The sequence below is a fragment of the Emydura macquarii genome, unplaced genomic scaffold, assembly GCF_026122565.2.
Source record: "Emydura macquarii macquarii isolate MOO-44397 ecotype Brisbane River unplaced genomic scaffold, CSIRO-AGI_Emac_v2 contig_2768, whole genome shotgun sequence".
Classification (NCBI taxonomy): Eukaryota; Metazoa; Chordata; order Testudines; family Chelidae; genus Emydura; species Emydura macquarii.
In genome coordinates, this window is record NW_027132905.1 from 38,122,270 (window position 1) to 38,147,364 (window position 25,095).

Below are 25,095 nucleotides of genomic sequence, written 5' to 3' on the forward strand. Positions count from 1 at the left end.
AAGCATTGGGTGTACATGGCGGGGAGTGTGGGTCCAGTGTGTGTATATGAGATTATTATTTGGGTACTAGCAAGAGGAAGAGGTGTGTGTTGTGGGTTTATATGCGTTGGTTGTTAGGACCAGAGAGTGTGTGCTGTGACAGTGGCAGTGTGGGTAAGTAGACAGGAATGGGAGTGAAGAGGTGTGTCGTGTTCTCTTTAGGGGAGGATTATGTGGGGGGGTAGCTCTGGTTTGTGTAGGTGTGTGGTGGAGGGGTGTGTTATGTGTGGTTGGTATGGAGAGAAGAATTGTGTGTGTGTGATGTGCTGGATGCATGGAGGAGGTGCAGTGAGTTTTGCGGGGTTGTGGTGTGTGGGTGTGAGATGGTATATATTGTATGTTTGTGTGTCTACTGTGTGGAATTGGAGAGGTTCTTTCTCTCTGACCTAGCATATATAGTAGGCTCACCATCATGGGATCTAAGAACCAGGTTTACAAGGGCTCAGCACCAACAGGTAGGGCCAGATTTTTTCTAAAGAGCTCAGCACCCATCCTGCATCCAGCATGCAGAGCTCTTCTGAAAAGGTAGCCCTAAGCACTTTAGTGTGTATTAATGGATCTGTCTTAGGGGTCGTGTTCTGGGTGTGCAGCAGGGAGTTGCGGTGCTGGGGGTGCAGAGTGGGAGCGGGGAGTGTGTGTGTGTTGCTGTGGGGTGTATACGGTATGGGCTGTGTTATGTGGGAAGGCGGCGTTGTGGGGGTATGCCCTGTACCACATAGGGTGGGTGCAGTGGATTGTATGATGTGGCCCTCTGTTGGTGTGCGGGTGTGCCATGTGTTATGTAGGGTGGGTGTCATGGGGCGTATGGTTTGTGTGTTGTGTGGGGGGAATACTGTCCCCATGTTCCTGTGTGCCCTGACCAACAGATGCCCTGGTCTGTATCTGGCACAGCTCCACAGTCCCTGAACTCTCTGGGCAAAGCACACTTCCTCTGTACCTTTGCTCGCTGCTGCTAGCGCCTTCTAGTCCTAGAAGAAAGGGGGCAGGAATGGCGGGGGTGGGTGAAGAGAGAAGGATGAAGGATCTGGGAGCAAGAGAAGGGGGGCACTCACGCCGAGTGCCTTTCTTATCCGCTCCTGTTAGGGGCCAACAGCCCCTTCTGCTCTTCCTACTTCAGGGAACGTCTCAAGGGGAGAGGAAATGGCCCGGGAATGTGAATTGCACAGCACAATCGGCCCCGTGATGCGTGTGTGTCTCTCACAGGCTAGCTGGTCCCTGTGGATATACTAAGCCCAGAGCAAGCGAGCCCAATCCAGAGGGTTAAAGAGGGCTGCTCTATAAAGGGCTTCTAGCAGGCAGTTGGAGGCTGTGCCCTGGGGAGGGAAAGCCACACTAGAGCGGAGCTAGTTCCCATGCTGGGTCCCTGGAGCCGGGGGCTCAGTGAAGCAGCCTGCGGCTGCCACTCCAGAAAGAGAGCAGATTGAAACGGGGGAGCTGCCAGGAGCAGACGTGCTGAGGCGCCTGGGAGGGGGCCCCTGATGCCTGAGGCGAAGGAATGAGTTAAAAGGCTGTTTTTCTGTTAAGAAAATAAAGCTCTGCGCAGAAGTCTGGGCGTGGCAGCACACGCTTTGGAGCTGAGGCAGACGCCTGGCCCAATGACAGTGCCCTGCAGAAGCAGCTCCTTCCCCCATGTTTTAAAACCTACTCTGTGTTGTATAACAGCCTCCCCAGCCCTTCATGAAATTCCCCAGGGCCTGAGAGCGGAGGGAGAGCTCTGCAGACAGCACTCCTCCATGCAGGGGCTCTACTTTAATGAGAAATTCTCGCTGCAGCCTGCAGTGCAGACACGGCATCTCTGGCAAGGGGTCCAGCAGGCCTGTGTCACCCCCTCCCCAGGGAACCTCAGGGGTGTGCAAATGCTGGATTCTAATTTTGCACCGAGAAGGTCCCAGCCTCTGTGTGGGCAGGAAAGGCGGATGTAAACAAGATGAATATAAGAGAATGGCCAGTCTGGGTCTGTTCAATGGGCCATCTAGCCCAGGGTCCCGTCTTCCACCAGGGGCCAGTGCCAGATGCCTCACAGAGAATGAACAGAACAGGGCAATTATCAAGTGATCCTTCCCCTGTCGCCCCGTCTCAGCTTCTGGCAGCTGGAGGTTTACGGCTGGCTCCTTCGCTGCCAGCTTTTGTGCTGTACTCATGTGGGGCTCTCTCCATTTAACCTTTGGCGTGCTTTTCCCTCCTCTCCACTTTTCACACTTCCTAGCCAGGTGGGCTATTGTTGTTCCCCAGGCAGTGTCCCAAGCGGGCACTGCTCTTTCTGGCAGGAATGCTTCCTGGTTGGCAGGCATCCTGGTCCCCACATGCAACACAGCGCATGCCAGTCATTCCTCCAGGCTGATTTTCTGGTTGTCCCTAATATGCACAATGACCCCCTGCAGTCCCATTACACACCTCCACCCTACTTGGAGCTTGTTATCCCTATGCAGGAGGATGGAACAATGGTTAGGGCACTAGCCTAGGTCTTGGGAGACCTTGGCAGACCTGCTTTGCTACAAGCTTTCTATGTGCCCTTGGGCAAGTCATTATTCTCTCTGGACCTCAGTTCTGCCTCTGTGCAATGGGGCTAGTATTTCCCTGCCTCCCACAGGTGTTGTGAGGGTAAAGATGGTGAGGTGCTCAGATACAAGGGAGTGGGGGCCATATAGATGCCTTAGATAGATAACCTGTCTCATGGTCTCTCCCCCCAGAATGTGGCACTTTTTAACCTATCAGTCCTTTCCTCCCGATGAAACGTGTCTCCAGATAAATATTCCCAGTCCTACCTCGGAGCCCAGAGGGCACCGCCCCACCCTCACTTTGTGGTGAACACTTGTGAACATTCACCGTACGAAACATCCCTCAAAATGTTGCCCTTGTTAGGGGGAAGGAGGGACAGTGGACTGTCCTGAGGCTAGACAATTCCTCCCCAGGTCTGAGTCACATACTGTTTGATCCTCACCAGCTATTCTGAATTGGCTCAGCATACCCCTTTGTGAGTCAGTTTTGCCTACTCACTTTCAGATGTCATCCGCCCCCGCGGAAGTGGTGTAACACCTGGAGTTTAAAAATGGGGAGATGCTGGCTCAAGAGCTCTTTCAGAGGGCTTGTTTGACACCAACTGCAAGGACTCTAGGTGCGTAGGCTCCGTTGCTTAGCAGTGCATGCTGTTTTGTTTGTACATGCACGCCCAGAAGAGTTAAAAGAGGAAACAGATTGCAAAGATTCCAGAAAAAGTGATATTATGAAAGCACATGGAAACGACGTACTGTCAAGATCCAGAGGGGGAAGCTCTGGAGAAGCACGATTAAGAGATGTAACAAAAAGTGGATGACAAACACGTCCTACTTACATGGGATTTCCTCTGATCAGCAGAACTGCATGTTCATACTTCATTCTCCTCCTTTCTATCCATTCCCTTTCCACAGCCTTGGCACCAGCTCCCTCGTGTACTTCCCCTGATTTCGCTATGTTAAAGACAGTATTCTGAGGCTAAAGTCCACTCCAGTGGCTTATGTGAGTTATAATTAGCCCTTTTCTGTACACTTCCCACCCAGTGGACTACCCAAGAGAGCTTGGTCGCCTTCAGAGCCATGGTACAGGCTGTAAGCCCTGTCCCTCCACAAACATTTTTAAAATTATTTCAAGCTCAGGCCTCGGAGGCCGAAAGAGTCTTTCAGGCTTGGGCCTTGTGTGGCTCCTTGGCTCAACTAAAATGTGGTTTTCCGAGCAAAGCCCACCTTTCATTCAGATTCAGCTCCTATGTGCTCTGGATTCCTATCCACCATTGTTTATGATTTAGCACGTTATGTTCACTTTTCATAAGTATTTAGCAAAAAAACATTTAAAAACCCCCAGCTTCATGAGGCCAACAAGATTTCTCTGTAGATATGGCACACAGACCTAATTATCAGCTTGTGGGAAAGCAGTGCAAGCTACCTGACTCTTCCAACAGGCACACATAACATCCCCAGCATATCATGGGTTTCAAATCAAACTGGTTTGTAGGTTATCCATCTGGATATCTTACAAGTAAGCTCTGCCAATGGAGGAAAGTTGCATATTGCCAGTACCAATGCTTTGGATTTCAATGTTATGGAAAATAACAAAAGTCTATTTTCTATTAGACCTTTTCACTAAAAGCAAATGCAATCTGCATGACTTGCAATTGACCTTGAAATAGACAATATTTATTTCAGGTTATTTTGTAGAGATCTTGATCAAGGAAACAGTGAGGATGCATGCAACCTATAAACAGAAGATGTATCCTGATCTCATCCAGGGGTTTGTATGAGCAAATCCCTTATCACAAATAGCAGGGGTATAAATTCAGTGGTACTGGTAATACATATAATCTTGCAAGTTTCAGACATTTGTTAATTAACAATAGGACTCCATGAGCAACCAGCAGCTGGATGCCTGCTCTCAATGCTTTAAATTCTTCCTTCCTGATTTTTTGTTTAATGTTTGCACATGTGCTGAAGGGCTCTTTCACTGCACAGTCCCCCACATGGTTTCAGATGTATCTATTTTCAACTATAGCTTCTCAGAGCTGTTTCACTCACCATAGTTTAGAGGAAGCGGCAAGAAACATACCAAGGCAATACATTATGAAGTGAATAAAGGACACCACCTGTCCCAGCCGCAACAGAGGTTAGCAATTAACTTGAATTGAAGGAATAAATTTAACAGTATATCTATATATCTAGTTGTATACATCAAAGCCAATTTATCTGATAACAGCTCAGACATGCTAGTAGCGGCTTTGAGTGCATGTCTATCAGCTAAGCTACTTGGGAGATCATGGCCAATGATTGCCATGTCACTGTCACTTCTGGGCACACTAGGCAACCAGAGTGACTGAGATTGAATTATCAGAAATAAATGTCAAACAATAGGGAGTTACAATGAGGTTTTTCGACAGGGTCCGGTGTGCCGTCCGTCACCTGGGGAGGATGGTACTCAAGCGCCCTACTTTTTTTAAGAAGCCAGGCATTTAAAGCTTTTGAATTCTGAAAAGCAGCAGTGTAATGAAGTGATCCTTCAGAGCACATTTCTCTGTGCTCATTGGAGAGACAGTGAGAGCCTTTATCATTATTGTTATTTATTATTTATGGCTTTTTATAGCATCACCCGCAAGCAGGGCATTGCTATGAAAACTAAAGGAAACTAAACCAAAGCAGATGCTCCATAAAGAAAAAATGCTTCTGTTTGGAGAGGGTGTAGAAAAGAGCCATAAAATGATCTGAGGGCTGGAGAAAGTGCCTCCCAGTGAAAGACTTAAAGAGCTCAGTCCATTTAGCTTATCAAAAAGAAAACTGAGTGGTGGCTTCGTTACGGTGCAAACACTGCACATGAAAGAAATCTGGTAGAAAAAGGCATAACAAGAATCAATGGCTGGAGGTCGTAGCCATGTTCAAATTAGAAATGAGACCCAAGATTTTAACATTGAGGGTGACTGACAACTGGAACAAATTCCCAAAGGAAGTGGTGGATTCTCCACCGCACCATGCCTTCACATCCAGACTGGTTACCCGTCTAGAAGATATGCTGTAGTCACACACAAGTTACTGGGCTCAGTACAGGGGTAACAGGGTGAAAATTTCCAGCCTGTGTTGTACAGGAGGTCAGACTAGATCATCACAACGGTCCCTTCTGGCCTTAGCATCTGTGACTCTATGAATCTATTTTTATTATAGAATGAAGGGTTGATTCCTGCGACATCTGCACTGGTTTCTCCCAGCACAGACCTTCACACCAGGCCCCCTGGGAAGGGAAGTCCACCATGACAGAAAGGGGCCCTCAGCAGCCAAAGACACCCATAAACCTTGTACTGCCCTCGCCCCAAAAGTGGCCAGAAAAGTGCTGGTTCAGCACATGCATGGGGCAGCCTCTGCCAGCAGGAGCTCCGGATGTAACTCCAAGCTCCCCCTTCCCCCAACAGACCCCACCCTCGGGAGGGGAACAATGCAAAGACAGGATGACCCAGCCCTTTGGGCCCAGTGGCTACTGCTGGTGCCGGAAGTCTGCTAAGAATGCAAAGGGTGGAAAGTGTGCCTCTGAGGGGGCAGGTCCTGGGTATAAAGGGGTCAATTCACACAGCACTGAAATGCAGCTACCACTAAGGCCAAACTGAGTGCTCACACAGCACAGCTATTTCATATCTCAGCTTAGGACAAGGAGCAAAGAAACATACTGTAGCCCATCAGGGTTCGGTACTCAGCCCATGGTAGTGAGCTTCCTAGCCACGCCGACAGGCTTGGGTCATGGGCCTTGCGTTCCCCGTCTAAAAATAGCTATGTGAATGATGCTTCAAAGCCTAGCGGTGTAGACATACCTAAGGGTTTGCTTTTCAGAGTTGCTATGCACCTGCAGTTCTTATTCATCAATCGTCATCATCATCCTTAGCTCTTAGCTAATGCAGAGCAGAACTCGGAGCACTTTACAAAGGAGGTCGGTATCATTATCCCCATTTTACAGATGGCCAAATTAAGGCCAGCTGGAATTGTCGGTGCTCAGCCCTTTACAAAATCAGGCTCTAAATAACTGAGACTGCAGGGGGGTTTAGAAAGGCTGAATAAAATAACCTGCACTGGAATTTTTCCAGGGCAATGGAGCTAGCACCACAGCTCATTAAAAATGTGGAGACTAATGGCTCTAAACAATCAGGAATTGTGCATTGGCATCTTCATCTCATCCAGAAAGACAACACCATGAGCAGTACCATTCTGCACCCCGACAGGGATAATAGCATGTCCAATATCAATAGCCAGGGTTCAATGCTATCACCATCACTTTCCTGAAGGTCTCTCATCCAAGGACTTATTCAATCCAACATGGCATATGTGTTTGGGGTTTTGTGCAACTTCTAAAGCCTGAATTCTCACCTCTGTTCTGTCTGAATTTAAGGAGGATTTTTCTTCACTGCCGAGACCGTATAAAAAATATTTCACACTGAAGATGAAAGCAAAGAATGTTGCTGAAGACTTGGATAATGCGAAGTGACTTTCCATTCTTAATTTAAAGTAGGGTCTGGCTGCTATTTCAGCTCTCTGGACTCACAGAAGTAGGAAGGCAAGCCACTGAAAAAAAGTAATGTCATTAAAAGAAAAAGGAAGATACAAAATAATTAATTTAATTAATGTTGGCCACTGAAATTCTCAAGAATAAAATTATTACTGAAATGATCTGGGCTTTGCAATCCCACTTGCATTTTTTGCCGATCCTGTGTTCAAGCACTCCTGTTTCATTTACTCACTGTACAAACCTTAATTGTAATGGTTGGATGTGATCCAAAATCCATGATGTAGAAACGATAAGTAACTGGGTGCACATATTAGAACAATTATATCTAAATGAAATGTAATTCATCATGTAATCACAAAGATCAACATATCAAAGGGCACTTGCAGGAAATTAAAAGCCTGAGAGATAATTGAATAAGGTTCCTGCTTAGTGTGACTGGAGATGAAAAAAGTGATTTATTGATTGATTGCAGGGTTTGGCAGAACTCCGGGAATTCTGAAAAATGTGAACTTTCATTTTACCTGTAGGAAAGCTTTTCACAGCCTACAATTCCTTTTAACACATGTGATATAAGTCTACAATCACTCTGTTGAGACTGCCTTCCCATCATCTTGGCAGCTGCAGATGGAATCCTACTCCAGCCTACTCCTATTCCCGTACCAGGGAGCTTATTGAGAGTGCAATACTTTGGGCTGCCTGTCATCTGTCCTAATGAAGAAGCAGCCTGGAGCATGGAGGGGACTATATCTATGTGCATATCCAGGGTGGAAAATTATCAGGAGCTCCATTGAGATGTCACAACGCTGCAATTCCATGAAAGGAAAAGAGAAAAATGACTCCGAAGACGATGAATGATGTATATGAACACAAAAGTCGAATGGGTGAGAAATTTCATATACTCACACTGAGCTGATGCTCTTCATATCTTCCAGCTTTGCATTTTATCTGGTTGCTGGTTTCTTTGCATTATCCCCAGGGATTCACCTGCACTCACTTGCTTTTTGGAATTTTTTTCAAACATTTTTACAGCGTTTTTATTTTAAAAACATAAAAGGAAAGAAAGTGGAGATTAGTGGTGTCCCTGTGTTGATTAAGTGAATCTGCCTTGGCTTCTGTGATTCATAACTAGACCCCTTTTCTGCTCCACTGCATTTAAAGAGTTGATTTTAATTCCAACTCTCAGCCACAGGCTCTTATTCAAAACCCTGCAGCTCCTTTAATTGCAAGAAAAACAACAATTCGACCAAGTAAACAGCATCATGGGAGGCGGCTTTATGTCACTGGGCGTTGTCACATGGGGTGGCAATTCTGGGACACCTCCTCACCATTCCACAGACAAACAAATCTCAAACCTGATTTTTACTTTCATTTAAATGTGATGGTGCTTGTAAAACTGTGAGGGGCCAATTTTGCTGGCAAGAGCCAGGAGCAGCACACCAGAGTCACTGAGCTTTGGTAAGCTGGAAATGAGGCACGGTCATTAAGCTGAAGAATAGCACATGGGACTAGTGATTTCAGATACCACCATTTTTGGAGGGCCAATTTGAGATGTGTAACAGGGACCTGATTGTCAGAAGGCGAGTGCTCAGCACTTTCTGAAAATCAGACCCCTTCATCAGCTAGAGACCTCAACATGGGCCAACAGAGCTTGGGGGTTTGTCTACACAAATCGGGGCTCTAGTGACCTTCAAAATGTCTGTCTAGTTCCAACCCACATGCCCCATTGACTCATTGCATTTGACCCAATATGATTACAACACACAAATTAATGAAACACAAAGCGTTGATGCCTCTCTTAAATCGCATCCGACTGGCTCGCCTATTTGCATGGGATTGGTTGGGGGGATCGACATGTCATTTCACAGTGCCATCGCTCAGCAGGGAGCTGCTCATGCTGTGATGGCGAGGGAGAGATGAGACAACGCTCACCTCTTGGTTCAGAAATAAAAGTTCTTCCCTTACGTTAATGCACAGCAAAGATCAAAGTTCCATCACATTGTGAAAAATCAAATTAGAGCATTTCTAGAGACAGATCTGAAGGTAAACAAGTACTGTGCTGTAGGGCTCACTCAGTATGCAATGGTTCTTTTATTTCCCCTTAACCACTAACCACATTCTGTTTGATCAATGCGCAAGAAAGCATCTTTGCTATGGGGCACGAAACAAGTGGCATACAGTAAAGGCGAGGCAGAATTTATCACAGTTAAAGATAAGCAAAACTGTCTTCTGCAGTTTAAGCCGTTAATAAGAGCTTTGCTACAGGGCACTTACCTGTCTGTTGATTTGGTGTTTTGTGTGTGCTTTTTTTCTTTTCTTTTTTCCCCCCAATCTCCTTGCTGCCATTAGAATTTTATTGGATTCTTGTGTTTAAAATTGCAGGCAGGTACTTTGAACTAGTGTTAGTTCTTTAAATATATGCTGTATCTTCATGTGTCATGCAGCCAAGCACATCAGAAGCTGCAAAGTAATAGGCAATTACTGCTCTTAAACAGACAAGGCATTCACTAAAAGAATGTGCTGCATCTTAAATTATCCATAAACTCTCTAATAGTGCTTCTATTAATACCTGATTTCTGGCACGTTCCTAATTATCATGTTCCTTATCAAACCACCACCTTCCCCTGACAAGTGCCTGTGCAGAGGAGAAGAGGAAACTGTTAAACTGAAATCTGTTAAGTAAACATGCAGCCAGGCTGCTTGAAGGCCTTCGTGATTGTTTGGCAATACTCACAGCATTGTGTTACTGTGCCACGACCTTAGCTGCCGGCAAAATTGGGGATGACAGCACTGGCACAGGGATTTTTGTCTCCACAGAACTAGAAAAGCATTTTTACATCAGAGGTGCTTAGCTGAGCCCATGCACAAGGTGAACCAGGCCTTCCTAGTGGTCACCACTCAGCAAGCTCTCATTTGGCATTAAGTGTCTCATTCATTATCACAGAGCATGTCATTTTTGCATTCCCCTGCGATTGCTTATTTCAGGGAACGAATATTTGGGAGTGTCAGAGAGACAATGATGAGAATCTACACCATACTGTTTTGTCAAATTCACAGTGGTTTTTCCTTGTGCTCTTTGGAAGAAGCCAGCCTCTCTCTCCAGAAAAAATAAGATGCTACCACGGCTCCCCAGGAGGTGCCTTCTATTCTGTGCATTTTACAAACACCAGCCTCATTTGGAAAATGCAACAGGAAAAGGAATAAAGTCACTAAGGTTTGGTTCCAGGCAGTCCACGGTGCGGAGCTGACAGCAGGACTAACAGACACACACGGTATTTAAGGCCTGGTTTTAAATGCCACACTCCCTCCTTCTTGAACCATTACACACTCCGGCAGAATGAGAATGTGCAATTCATGTCTCATTAAAATTTTTTTGAAATATTATCCTTTTGCCTTCCCTGCATTTCCCCCCATTAAATGAAACTAGTGCTTCCTTTGGAGAATACAAGCAATTTGTTACCATAACAACACCTTTTCTCTCCCACTCCGAAAAGTTTAAATACCAGCTTCCCTTTTACTGTGTTTTTTCCCTCTGGAGACTACAAACTGCCACCGTCTCACTTGCAGAAGTAGCTGTGGTGATAGGCGAGGAATTCCTCCCAGAATGCTGCCGGTTCAGGTGCCTGCCAGTGTTAATTCAAAGTGACAAAATCTCAGGCTGGATCCATCTGTACATACGATTATTTTCCATGTTTTCTCCGTTTCACAAACTGGCTCTTTGCTCTCCTTAACTGCTCAGCCACTTTGATAATTTGCGCATCAGGGAACAGAGCTGCTGGGTGGTGTTCTGCCAATGTGTTACTTGGCCACTATCCCCACCAGTGTCCATTGTATGCTTTACATGCTGAACACTTTCTTCTGCTATGTGACCAGCGTTAGTGACGAGGGTATTAATTAGTCTGCACTTTCTATTTAGCTCCTCCACATTGCTGTCAGGGCCTGTAACAGATTGACGCTAGAGTCAGCACCGGTAAGTTCACATCTGTGCTTTTCGGAACCTCTTTGGGATGGGAATCAGAATGGAAAACCATTTTGCTTAGAAGATTTCAGATATTTCCTGGATTCGCTTTGGTTGGAAATGCTATAAGAACAACTTCCTGTGATGTTCCTGATCTCATCTGAAAGCAGGAAGTGCAGAAGAACACAGATGTTTTCAAAAAGGGAAGAGATTTAGCAGATACTTTTGAACTTTAGGTGGGTTCAGCATTTAGTCTGAGTTAGGGGGAAGGTTTGCACTAGTTTTTACACTAGCTGAACAAAGCATGGGCCTGGTTCAATTAGTTTCCAAATCATTATGTCTGGTTATCCTCTTTCAGTTGTTATTACTATTAATAGTGTTTGTATAGGGAAAGCATAGCACCAGGGGTTTCACAAACCCAAGGTTAGTTGTAATAAAGGAACTTAGCAATAGTTTTGCCAAAGGGCCCTCATTTCAGCAACTTACTTGGGAACATGACATAATTCCACTGAGAAATTGACTTCCTTGATAGGCAGGGTCTATTTTTCTCTGTGTCAAGCAATCATCTTGTCTGCACTCCTTCCGCCTTTCAAATTACCTAGTCAACATATTTATCCAGTGAGGCACCAGTTTCTTATTTATAATTTAATCCTGACTAAATAGAGGTTCTTAAATGCCAGTGGCTTTGATTTTTTTCAGATCAAGTTGAAAGCTCCCCAGACCTCTGAGATGAAATATAGCTTAAGAAAATCCTTTTTAATATACTTCACGTAAGGCTTTTTAATACTGCTGTCTGTTATAAATTCTGAATCCTGCCTCTGGATTCTTGCTGTGCAATTATGTAACCTTGTTATGTAAACATAAAAATTAAATGCACAGAATGAATCAGCTGAACTGGATTCACTTACAGAGATCAAAACCTTCATAATATAACCAACAGGACCACAACCAAACAGCACAGGGAGGGAATTCAATTCAATCTCTAGAAATCAAAATTTGAAACAAAATCGAGCTAGAGATATCATTTTAAATATTAAGAGCCACTTGAAGAATGTTCATGAGACAGCCTATTTCAAGAGGGAAAGGATAGTAGCTCAGAGGACTGGAAATGGCCAATGGACTCTTTCATCACTATCTTCCCAATTCAAATCCAGCCTAGGACAGTGGTGACTGAAAAATATTAGCTGTCCGATAGTCTCAGGGCAGCTGTGGAAGGACCAGTGTCCTGACAGATCACAAATCATTCTAGTTGTCTCTCTTCCTGGTAGCCTGAGAATCAGTTGGCATGGCAGGTAAGCCACCCTGTCCTAAGTTGCTCCAGCTCAGGGACAAGGCTGTGTGTGCATAGGTTGTGTACAGCTAGTAGGTGTGAAAATATCTTGCTAGCCTGCCCTTCCCTCTCCATCATCCCCTGCCTGCATGCTTGTCTCATCCAGCAGTTACACCCATGTCTTTCAGACTGCAAGTTCTCTGGCATATGGGCCGTTGCTTATTGTATGACTCTACTGTCCCCAGCATGATGGGGTCCCAGTGAGGCACTACAACAGTCTAAATAAATGAATGAGTGGTGAGCTTGTGCTGCTCTTGACCATCCTGTCTGTGAAGACAGAGAGGGCTTCCTTCTCCCAGGCTGTCACATTTTACCTCCACTACATCAAACTAATGTTATTTCATGATGGCACACTCAGTATCAGCCATGGCAAGCTGTATTATAGCATTATATTGCATTATAGAACAATTTATATGGTATAAAACGCAACAAAGTCCTGCAGCCTCTAGATAGCTCATCATTTAGGGTGACATTTTTCCCTGTTCAGAAGGCCAGGAAAAAGGCCAATGCCCTAGTTATTTTATCTTCGAATTACCTTGGCTTTGGTGGATTTATATAAAACGCATAATGTTTTAAATGATTTGTTGATATATCAACTCTTCAGTAGTCGACAGACTGTATAGACCTTCTAGGACCTTGCAACACTGGCCAGGAATGGGATCCCTAACTCCTAACCAGTGGTCACAGTGTCAGAAGCTATAGCATGGACAGGATTTAGACATTAGGTCCAAGGTTAGACGACACTGCGGTAAAAACGCTGGAGCCCTGTCCACACTCCCAGCCAATGGGAAGCTTACCCTAGACAATGAGATTTGCACATATGAAATTATGGGAGAATTGGATAAAGGGGTGTGAGACCACACATTCAAAACCTAAGGGAGGGTTTATGTGAATCCCTTCAAACTAAAACCTCTGGGTTAAATGCAGCTATAGTTAGAGATTGTCCAAACTGTCTACGGGTTCTAGACACATCGCTCCCATTATGGGTGTTGTGGGTCTAAATCCCCTCATCAGTTTTGACAATCTCAACCCTAGTCCATATCAGCTACAGGTATGGATTAATGATAGCATACAACTCTTATAGCCCAGAAAATGTAAGCTGTCTTAGTCAGAGCCTCCCTCTATGATGCCATTTACCCAAATGAAATCAAAGAATACCGCAGAATATGGGCACTGGTGTGTGACTGATTCAAAAGGACAGAAAAGGGATTGACAAGAAAAAATATTCAAGCTGTCAAAGAACCTGACAGGGAATTTGCATGGGCAGGAAAACTGATACAGAATATCAGATACTTGAGAAGCTCTCCTATAAAAGAAAAAAAATTCTGAAAATACAGAAGGCAGGCAAACTGAGTAGAACGAAAGAAAGAATTTGGTCTTCCCTAAGCCTGATAAAAAAACCGTAAGAAATAAGAGAGAATAGAATTAGGTGTTTTCAGCATCTCCTTTTATAGTATCAGATTATATTGATTTGCTGTAATCAACTACCAGCAGTCAAGGAGCCTGCATATAGTGTACAGAGGTGGGGAAATACTACCAGACAGCTTCCATGCATATTCATTCACATTATTAAATAAATTTGCTTCAGCTGTGATCACACCCCTTTTGTGTTTGCTTTCTGCAAATATCCTAGAGATCCATCTTTGCTAGCGTGAATACTCATAAATAGCTCAAAAGTTTGAATATTTACTAGAAGGAAATTTGGAATTGCAGAATTAACCAACAGCTGTGCAAATTTTGAATGTCAAATAGAGAATTTTATGCTTGAAAATGCAATTTGAAGTTGAAACTTTTGCTGATGTATTCATAAATCATCCACCTAGGTAGGTAGCACCGCATAGATTTTGCATATTTTCAGAGATATGCTTGCAAATGATGTGGAGGCCAGGAGCTAGTCTCTGAAGATATTCATGAGTAATTTTGAATAATGAATGAATTCAGGAATTTAACAACTTGTCCACAGACAATTCCCAAAGAGAAAAAGGTGTGGAATTCTGTGTTTAAATTGCTTGCACTCTGTTGGGGCCTAATTTTAAAACATATGTACCTAAATTAAAGTAGCCCATTTTCTTCATTTGGGTACCCAAATGCCTATTTTAGGCACCTAAGTCCCAGCCTTTCAAGTGGTTCCATGCAGAAAATCTTACAAGAGTGAGGTCCTTCATGATGATTTGAACACCCAAATTGGGATTTTTTACTTAGGGAATCATCCAACTCCCACTGAAACTAACTGGAATGCTGATCAAAGACAAGTCAGGCAAGGCTGTAGGGACCAAATGTTCGAAATCTTCTAAATGACTCAGTAGCATAAATCTTCTTGAAAAACAAAGGTACTGTGCTCCTAAATTGTTTAGGCATCCTTGATAATCCCACTACCATTGTATAACCCATCAAAACTCAAGCTACCATCACCACATGGAAGAAATTATTCTTTCAAAAATTAAAATAATATATGGCGTTAGTAGCTTCCCATGTCTATGAGTCTCACACAGAGCTTCTGACAGAAGTTTAAGAAAGAAAGAAAGAAAGAAAGAAAGGAACGGTCTTCCCTAAGCCTGATAAAAGGTCCATAATTAAAATTAAAATACAGTTAAAATGGATTTTTTTTTAAAATGAACTCATAAAAATCTTTGATGGAAAAATACTTTATTCTTATAACTTTTTTATAACATCTATTCACATTTTTCCTTTCATCATGAATTTTTAATGACTTGTAAATTTTTTTTGACTAATTCATTTTTAATCCACCACAAGACAAATTCACATTCCAATGAAACTCCCTTTTCAAAGCCAAACACTGATGGTACCATTAAGAAAGATGGTCTGCTAAGATGCATCTCAGTGAGGAAGAGTGCTTTGATGCACTAGGTCAGTGAAGTGTCTTCCAGAGACTGTTGATAAACAAGAGATTAATTTCAGCATTACAGAGAAAGAAGGATAACTGCAAGCACATCAAGCTGTAATCCCACTAGACTACGGGGAGCTCTGGTAGCAGAAGCTGTCTCCCATTACACACTGATAAACATAACCAAAGCAAGGCTCTTCAAAGGGAGAAAGAAGCTTTAACAGGGCATCATTCTCCAACTGGAGGGTCAAAAGCTGGAGGAAAAATCAAGATAGGTCAGAAATCCAAGATTCCCAGCCTTGGACTTGAATCTTCACAAGACATTCCCATTTTACTTGTGCATGTTCGTTAACACACCTATAACCACTAGTCCATATGTGCTACGTGTCCTTTCTGTGCCCAACCCATAGGGGATGTGCATCAATTACAGCTTTCTTTTATATCTGGAAGTCACTTGTTCAATCCTTTGTGTGTCAGGCCAGGTTGGCCATCTCTTTCTCTCATCCTCACAAGCGCACACACACTGTTTCACTTGTAGATGGTCCATGCCAATTATCATGGTGATTTTTGTGATGTGAACATCCATTCATTAGGAATTGGACTGAGACCCTCATAGTCATTTCGTGCACCATAGCACACCAGAAGACCCGCAGTTAGGAACAGTTTCCCATAGTAATAATTGGGACTGAATTTACACTGGTAACCCAATGATGAAAGGCTCCAAATGCCCAGTGCAGCCATCTGGACTGTCCAATCCTCTGTTCCCTCATGCCTTTACTTTTTATTAACAAGCCTATTTAACGTTCTCTACTTTAAGGGTTCTTTAACTGGCTACATCTAGTAAATAGCTGTGGATCAGGCCCTAGAAATGCTCTCTCTTATTATTATTGATTTTGCCAAATGCCTTCCAGGCCTTCACCCAGAGCATCGTTCCTTAAATGACCCATATTTTGTGCCTGCGCATAGGAAAGATTGGCAGCATCGTGAGGAAAGCGTCAGGTTCCTGGACCTCAGCACCACTGCCAATTCACTGCTGCAATGCAAACAGCAGGATGAGACCCATCAGCCTGGTACCACAGCAACAAGGTAACAATGATTCAGGAGATATTCCTTTTTTTTTTTTTATCCTTCACTAAATGTCATGCTTCAGGGGACTATAACCAAGAAAAGTTCAAAGTAATAATATCAGAAATCTGCTTCTCTTTTCCTTGTGACATTTTATTGTGATATGAAATAGCAGAGGATAAAAGCAGTAATGGGGATATTTGGTCCCTTCTTTCAGTGAGAATTTTAAAGGCAGACTGGTTATGACTCACATTTATTATTATATATGCAAATCTTTAAGGGTCTCATTCACAAAGCCAAGCCAGCTACAAGCATATTCTTTTGTGGAATTTACGATGTGTGAGGAAAAGCCTAAGAGATGATTACTTCCATCCAAAGTTTCTGCTTTCCACTACCCTTTGAATCATTATACCATTAGGCTCACATACAGTGGAAGACCTATTCCCTAGCATGGAACAAAAACAATATACCCAGGAGAGACTGATAGCATATGGTTTCCAGAAATATCCATAATGCAAGAAGGGGGGAGATATGCTTGTGATTAATGTGCTGGCCTTTAGTTCCCAGCTCTGCCATAGATTCCATGGGTGACCTTGGGTGACTCATTTAATCTCTGAGCCTCAGTTCCCCATCTATAAAATGGGCATAACAATGTTTCCTTTCTCCTGCCCTTTGTCTGTCTTGTCTATTTAGATTGTAAACTCTTTAGGGCAGGAACTACCTTTCTCAGTCTCTTATGATGCCTAGTACAATGGGACCCTGATTTCAATGACAATAATAAAAGACAGTGATAACAGAAGATGACAAACATGCACAGTAGTTATCAGTGTGTCTGCCCTGAGGTCCTACAGATGCAGATCTGCTCCCACAGCAGGCCTGATTTGAAAAACATTCTGTATGCATTTATTCTAAAAAGAAGAAACATATTCTTATATTCCCAACTGTTACAAACAGGGCACCAAGAAAAGGTGCTTTAATTATTACGCAAGTTCTTCTGTATCATCTCAGCCTCTAGTAAAATGTGAATTCCTTTAATAACTGGATGCATATTTTCTCTTTCGTGTCTGAAGTGATTAACTTTCCTGCTCTTGTATTTCTGTATCCATGTAGTTAGTGGTTGAGATGAGGATCCTTTTTGGATGATCTTTTCCAGTCGGCAACTCTTCCCTGGTGACTGAGCAAGGCTGAGCAAGCCCTTAGGGAAGTAATTAGTCCATGTCACAAATCCAAAACCACTTCAGAGGCATTGGACCAAAAAACTTAGGGAAAAAGCACTCCCTATACCGAGGGCAACAATCCCACGCTAGCGGGAGAAGATGGACTGCATCTGACTTTAACGTATATAAAGGTCTTTTAATCCTGCAATCTTCATGCATCCTCATGCAATCTTCACTCAGGCAAAGCTCCAACTTGCCCACATATTTCTTTGATTACATGTATGTGCTTATTTTAAATCAAAAAGAGCAAGCAGATACACAATAGAAAGTGGGCAAATAATTGAGCTATAAAATAAACCTTTAATAAGATTTGGCTCCCTTTAATGTTCATGGGGTGAGCTGCTGTGTGGTTTTTTAACTTTCATTTCAGGTTGATTCCTATCCCAATTAGATGCTATTATTGCACTCCTACAAATAATCTTTCGAACCATAGTCCATTCCACAGAGAGTGATCAAAGGATGATTTAATTAAATTTTCATGTTTAATTCTCTACTTTCATTTCTGCTGTCCCTTTTTGTCTAATAAATGCTATCAGAAGAGGAGGAGAACCAGCTGAATGGTGCAGCCACCAAAACACAGACCAGTGCTGACTGCAGTGTATTTTATGGCCTGTTCCAGAGCCCAATAAAGTCAGTGGGAGTCTTTCCGCTGACTTCATTAGGTTTAGGATCAGGCCCTTGAAACACAAATGTCTTGTGCTGTAAATTATAATCTTGCCCTTCCAGAGGAAGGGTCAGTGATAACCTAAAAGCATTTCCTCCAATTCTGTCTGTGATTCCGAGTTTCAGTGCTCCCATCCTGCCAGCTTAAATGTTATACTTAATTTAGGGCAATAACTTTTAAATTATTAATTGTCTGCTACACCTATAAATTATACATTTTGTAAATGAATATTCAAGTCCTGATTCAAAGCAGCAGATGTGAAATGAAAATGTTCACACACAGATATAATTCTAAATCAGAGTTTGTTTTTATTTTTATTGGAAATATCTGTTTGCTAGGGGGCAAAAAAAGATGGAAATAATCACCAAAAAGATGGTATGGGAGGTAGGAGGCCAGATTTTAAGAGGCTCCTCAGCTGAGGCTCCAATTTTATGGCAGCAGTTTGGTGAACATGAACTCTGAAATGTTTGTGTGCAGGTGGCATATGAGTGCATCGTTGGTGTAATTTGGAGGAGGCGATTAAAAATGTCTCTAAAGGAATGCTAGTCACATACATTCCATCAAAAATACATTTGGATGGAAAACATCTTTGCAAACCTTTTGCCAAAAAAATCCATTTTTGTCCAAAAAAACCAAGAAAACCACAAATATTTTTCATTTTTATTGAATTTTTTTGTGAGAAAAAAGTGTTCCCAACCAGCTCTACTCTGAAGGTGCTGTAGAAGCAGAAACAGTTGCTCCACCCAGAATACATTCAAGCTCACAGGAAATTACCCAGACACTTTCACCAACTCCACCTATATAGTGTGTCCTATATACTGCTTCTCTCCCTGTAACACCACACTAATTGCATCTTAGTGCTTTAACATGGCACCTCTCTTCTGGATGGCCAGCTTTCTGCTCCGTGCCCTCTGATAGCATGAAGGAGAAGATATTGAGCCTCCACAGGTGTAAATCTTTTGAGGTGTAGATCTTTTGAAATCAGTGGAGCTGGGATGCTTTAAGCCATTATTCCCTTCCAAATAATAGCTGTTTGGAGAATCCCAGACTTGAGATGATTGAAACTGTTCTGATATAATATTAAAAAATCACTACTTTCAAGTGATATTTAAAAAAAAAAATCTAAACATTTCAGGATTGTTCCCCCATTCATTTCTTCCACCCCCTCATTCTCTCTTAGTCCAAGTGATTCCCTGACAATGTATCACTTTTCACGATCCCTTTTCAAAACTGCTGAGGAGCCAGAACTAAACCCTGTGCAGCTGGCAGCTGGAAACACCTCTGACCGCTAACCTCTTTGGTGTGTTTCTTTCCATGTATCACATTATTTCATTTCTTTAATGCAGCTAAGCAACTTCAGATTTTACCTGGCATCTCTTCTCTAGTCCCTGGACCACATCCTGTGCGGGATGAGATGGGTATTTTATACAAATCATCAGGGTTAGTTGAGGGTCTCTTAAAAGGAGCCTAGGGGGAGTAATCGAAACTGACAGACACTGTTTTTGACTGGTAGGAAGGTCTTGATAGAATGATAGAATCATAGAATATTAGAGTTGGAAGGAGTACTCTAGTCCAACCTCAGCTATATCATCCCAGCCAGGGCTTTGTCAAACCTCTAAAGATCTTAAAAACCTCTAAAGATGGAGATTCCACCACCTCCCTAGGTAACCCATTCCAGTGCTTCACCACCCTCCTAGTGAAAAACTTTTTCCTAATGTCCAACCTAGACCTCCCGCCCTGCAACTTGAGACCATTGCTCCTTGTTCTGTCATCTGCCATCACTGAGAATAGCCTAGCCCCAATGCGACGGTCCCTACCTGGGCCTTTTCCCTGAACAGGGAGGATGGATGAGAACAACACCTGTGCTTCAAACTCCTTTATCTCACATGCAGCTGTGGACATTAACAACGTGGGGCCACAATCATCCCTGCCAGACCTCCACGAGCTTTGTGGCAGTTATCCCAGGGATGCATTTTGACCCATGACTAGAGGGGTAACCAAACCTCAGACTTTAGCACTACTGTCTGTCCCTCCAGGCAACTGCGAAGGGATGGCCCCTCTCCTGATCAGCACTGCACAGATCGGCCGAGCTCTTGCAGGGCTGAGCAGGGGGAGGATACAGGGAATCTCCCCTCCCCTTGTATGAACTGTGCCAAGATTCCATCAAAAATACATTTGGACGGAAAAGATCTTTGCAAACCTTTTGCCAAAAAAATCCATTTTTGTCCAAAAAAACCCCAAGAAAACCACAAATATCTCATTTTTATTGAAAAAGGGAGGAAGGAGAGAAGGAATGAGCAGGTTCTGTCTCCCTTAAAGGAGTAGGCCCTCCTCATTCCTTCTCCCCTTCCTCTCATAGAATCCTGGAAGATTAGAGTCGGAAGAGACCTCAGGAAGTCATCTAGTCCAACCCCCTGCTCAAAGCAGGATCAACCTCAACTAAATCATCCCAGCCAGGGCTTTGTCAAGCCGCAGCTTAAAAACCTCCAGGAATGGAGATTCCACCACCTCCCTAGGTAACCCATTCCAGTGCTTCACCACCCTCCTAGTGAAAGAGTTTTTCCTAATATCCAACCTTCTGTCATCTGCCACCGCTGAGAACAGCCTAGCTCCATCCTCCCTGGAACCCACCTTCAGGTAGTTGAAGGCTGTTATCAAATCCCCCCTCACTCTTCTCTTCTGCAAACTAAACAAGCCCAGTTTCCTCAATCTCTCTTCATAATTCATGTGCTCCAGCCCCTAATAATTTCCATTGCCCTCCACTGGACTTTCTCCAATTTGTTCACATCCTGCCTGTAGTGCATCCTTCTCGATGTACCAAAGCTCTGTAAAGGGAGATGCAGAGCTGCACAGCCCCCTATGTCAGATGTTAAGACTCTCACAGTCTAGCCCCAAGGAGCTAGGGACAATGGAGGGTTCAACTTTTGATGCCCCACGTGGTAGAGATGGGATGCAGGACTAGATGGACCTACAGTCTGAGTTGTTATGGTACCTAAAATGATGTTATGCAAATATTTCTATCCTTGGAAATTGGATTGGAGCTGTCATACTGCTGTCCTGCATGGGGCTTTTCATTGATTCGAGCTGAAATTGTGTCTGATACATGTACTTTGGTCAGGAGGCAAACTGGTTCCAATCTGTACAGTGTCAAATGCAACTGTTTAGTTTTATGTCTCCTAAACATCCAAGAAATGTCCCATTCTGTTACAACTGGAAATTATCTGGACTTTATAGGAAGTGAGACCCTGACCCCATGAGATGGAAGGTTTTGCAGTCTGCCTACTACTGTTAATGAAAAGTAAATTACAGCCCTGTACAGTGCAGTATGCATAAAAGCCCTTTTATGAGCATCTCTGACTTATGTTGCTTTGTGGTTGGCTTGCAGGGTAATTTTTATCTTTTGCCTGTTCTGTACGTTGATCATTTCAGTCTTTCCACATGGATTAGTGACACTGTACACGCTGGAGAAGGGGAATAGATAGTCAAATCAAATTAACTGACTTTGACAAGATCAAGACAGTGTAATTTACTATCATAATTCTCTGAATATATGAAGGTACTCCAATCACTCTAGGAAAGGGCTGGGAAATATTTGTTAGATTCGGGGAATACTGCAGGAAAAAAATGTTTGCAAATATTTTCTATGATGAGTTCATGTCGTCTTTATGTTTGTTTTCTATGCACATTCAAGTGATTGTGTTTTGTTTTAGCAAAAAAAAAAAAATGTTTGCAGAAAGCAAATTTTGAAGTTGCACCCACAAGATTTCCAGGAACCCATATTTTATATTTTATATGAAATCAAAGGCGAGAAAGAGTATTGCATGCCTCACCTGAACAAATGCACTTAACCAATGCCTTTCAGCCCTGGATTGCTCACACAGACCTATTCACATACAAATGACTGTGTTAAAAAAGCTTAACAAAAAATAAATTAATAATTTAAAATAAGAAGTCTGACGAAATTATGACCTGCTCATGGCTATTCCAGGAGAGAAATAAGAGGCTACCTTCAGCTCAAAAATTAGTCATTGACATTTTTTCACTCCGTTGTATGTTTCACCTGTCTTCAAACACCAAAATATGTAGAGACCCACAGGAAGGCTGCTTATTTATGTCACCTTCCTGTCTGCTGCCTGAACAATGAATGAAATCATAGCAGCAGACCACAGAGCTTGCCCATTACTGTGACAATTCTATGAGCTACTCAGGTATCCACAATCCTTGCTATTGGTGGAGGAATAGAAAGTGGACAACAAAATCAATATGCATTGCTCCCCTTGGCTATCTCCAAGAGAAAACGCAGTAACTGAAGTTGAAATACCTTAAAAACCTTCAGTGCAAAAGGCACACCAAATGCCCTGCTAGAATTGTATGATTTAGGAGGGCAATAAGAAGAGAAATTCCAGGGAGCACAATAATATTACTCGCCTTTCAAATAATCTTTTCTTCAGAGAATAGGATGTAAGGCACATGGTCGGTGAGTTTCTTTCTTAATGCAGCCATTGACTAAAAAGAATCGGTGTTTGACATTCAGGAACTATTGTTTCAAACCCTATTTCCTGATGTTCTGTAAACCACCGAAGAGCCCCCTCGGAGTGAGGTATGTTCAACTGTAATAAGAGATTGATTTTGTGCATAACATGCATGGTTAATTAGAAAATAAATCCTACTCAGTATTGATTCACTCACTCACTCGCACCACACTTCACAGCTTTGGGTTCTTTAAACAAAAATAGTTGATGTTGCTTTTCTTCTTGACTGTGAATATACTGAACTCAGAGACATCTTTGCCAGCTAGTTTCCTTTGCAATAGGCCAAAAAGCATAGATCAAGGAAAAAAAACAGAGCACTGTAATGGAATGAATCAGTGGCTCCTTTTAATACATTTTCCTTTTTACAAGAGAAAAAATATATTGCTGATTAGCAGAAAACACATATGCTCTTTTCTGAAATTAGACTTCTGATTCCAGCCTGAGTTATTGTTCCATCTGGCATTTAACTGACAGAAAATGTAGAGTAAAGCAAAAGTATCCTTGCTTTAAAGTCTTATGTTACTGAAGAATTCATCAAAGTGACAAGACTACAAAAGGCAGGCATTACCACTTTACTATTCCCTTACCACTCACTGGAGAATAATGACTGCTCTGAGTTGCATATGATCTGTTTCAATTATTTTTTAATTTACATTGTGGTAAAACTTTGACAGTAAGGGAAAAAATCATGCAAAAGTCTTTCTGTAGCTCTTGTTATATTAAAAAGCTTCGCTGCTTTGAATACGCAATGCCTTCTGTAGCAACTGATTAGTTAACATGCATTCGAAAAAAACACACTTACATATAAATATAATTTCAGCTTCCAATATGTTTTTTTTTCAATCACCAGATGAATCTTGCCAGTATTGATTTGGAACATCAGATAAAAACATGCGTTATGGGACCAGATGTAATCATTCTATTATAGTGATTTTCAATCTTTTTTCATTTGCGGACTCCTACAAAATTTCAAATGGAGGTGCAGACCTCTTTGGAAATCTTAGATTATAGACTGCAGATCCCCAGGGGTCCATGGACCGCTTGTTGAAAACCACTGTTCTGTATTGACACCCCTGTTGTGGCTCTTTACTCACATAGCTCCCATCACTTGTAACAGGGGTGAAGGATAAAGAAAAGAAGATGTCCAATTAGTAGAGGAAAAGGATGAGCAAGTAGTTCTGACAAGGAGACTTTGGGATGAAGTTTTGGGGAAGCAGGGTCTCAGAAACTGCCTTGCCACAGAAAGAATAGCATATGTTGTGAGACATTATGCAGGTTTTATATGCTAATCATTTACTGATCATTGTTAGTTCACAGCAGCTATTCACGGGAAGAAGCACAGTTACCTCAGCAACTGTGTAAGTGCGTAGTGCTTGGTCTGTGTGAAATACGCAAAGAGCAACTTCAGGCCTAGCCCAGCTGCATGAAATTCCTACTGGCTCAGCTGGAGGAAAGCGGCTTTTTGCTTTACCTTGTAAAATGGCTGCCAGAGGACTCTCAGGTTCCCAGATTGAGTCTCAGTTGAGGTAAAAAGCAGAAAACCATCAGACGGCAAAGCATACTAGTAGGTTAATGCCCCCATCGGAGTCTGGCCATAGACTTACTAATATGGTTGGAGTTGGCCGGAAATTTTTAGGTTAATCTTTTGTTGTTGTTTGTTGCTGTTGAAAAATGCTGATTCATCAAAACCAAAACTGGTCATGAAACCGGGTAATTTCTGACAAATTTCCTGACTCAAAAAATGTCAGGGAAAAAAGGTTTTAAAATGTTGCAGCATTTTCTAAATGAAAATTCCAGATTTCCAGTTTGAAATAACTTTTTTGTTTCAAAATTTAAGCTAATTAGACTGAAAAAAAATGTTGAAAAAGAAAATACATTAAAATTGAATCAAAAGATGAACCTTTTTGATTGGCTGAAATAAGAACAAATCAGTTTTCAGTTCATCAGTAGTTCTGAGGATTTGACTTTTCATCCTGATTTGAGATAGGGAAAAATGTTGAACTCTAAAATATATTCAGGGGCTAGGAAAACCATGTCCCATCCAGCTTTAAATATAACAACCTGCAGATAGACAGCCATCTTCCTTGCGAGATCGGACATTCAGGTGTGCTGTACACGTCAGCACTTCATCTCTGTGGCTGAGCAAGGAGTCACGCTGGCAAAGCTCTGAAATGTGCCCAGAATGCGAAAGCAAATCAATTATAGCTTCCCAATACCAGTGAATGTCCACAGAGTTTGCTTTTCACCACCTACACCCCTAGTGTGGCAGTACCATGTCCCATGGCATTTGGGAGAACTATGCACAGTTGTTCCTTTGTCATCTGTCTTGGCATTGGTGGGTGTCACAGGATGACACTGGCATTTTAAGATGGAAGAGGCTGGTCAGGTGGGCTTAAAAGAGGGCATTTGTGCCCTAGTGGATAGAGATCGGCAGGTCAGAGCT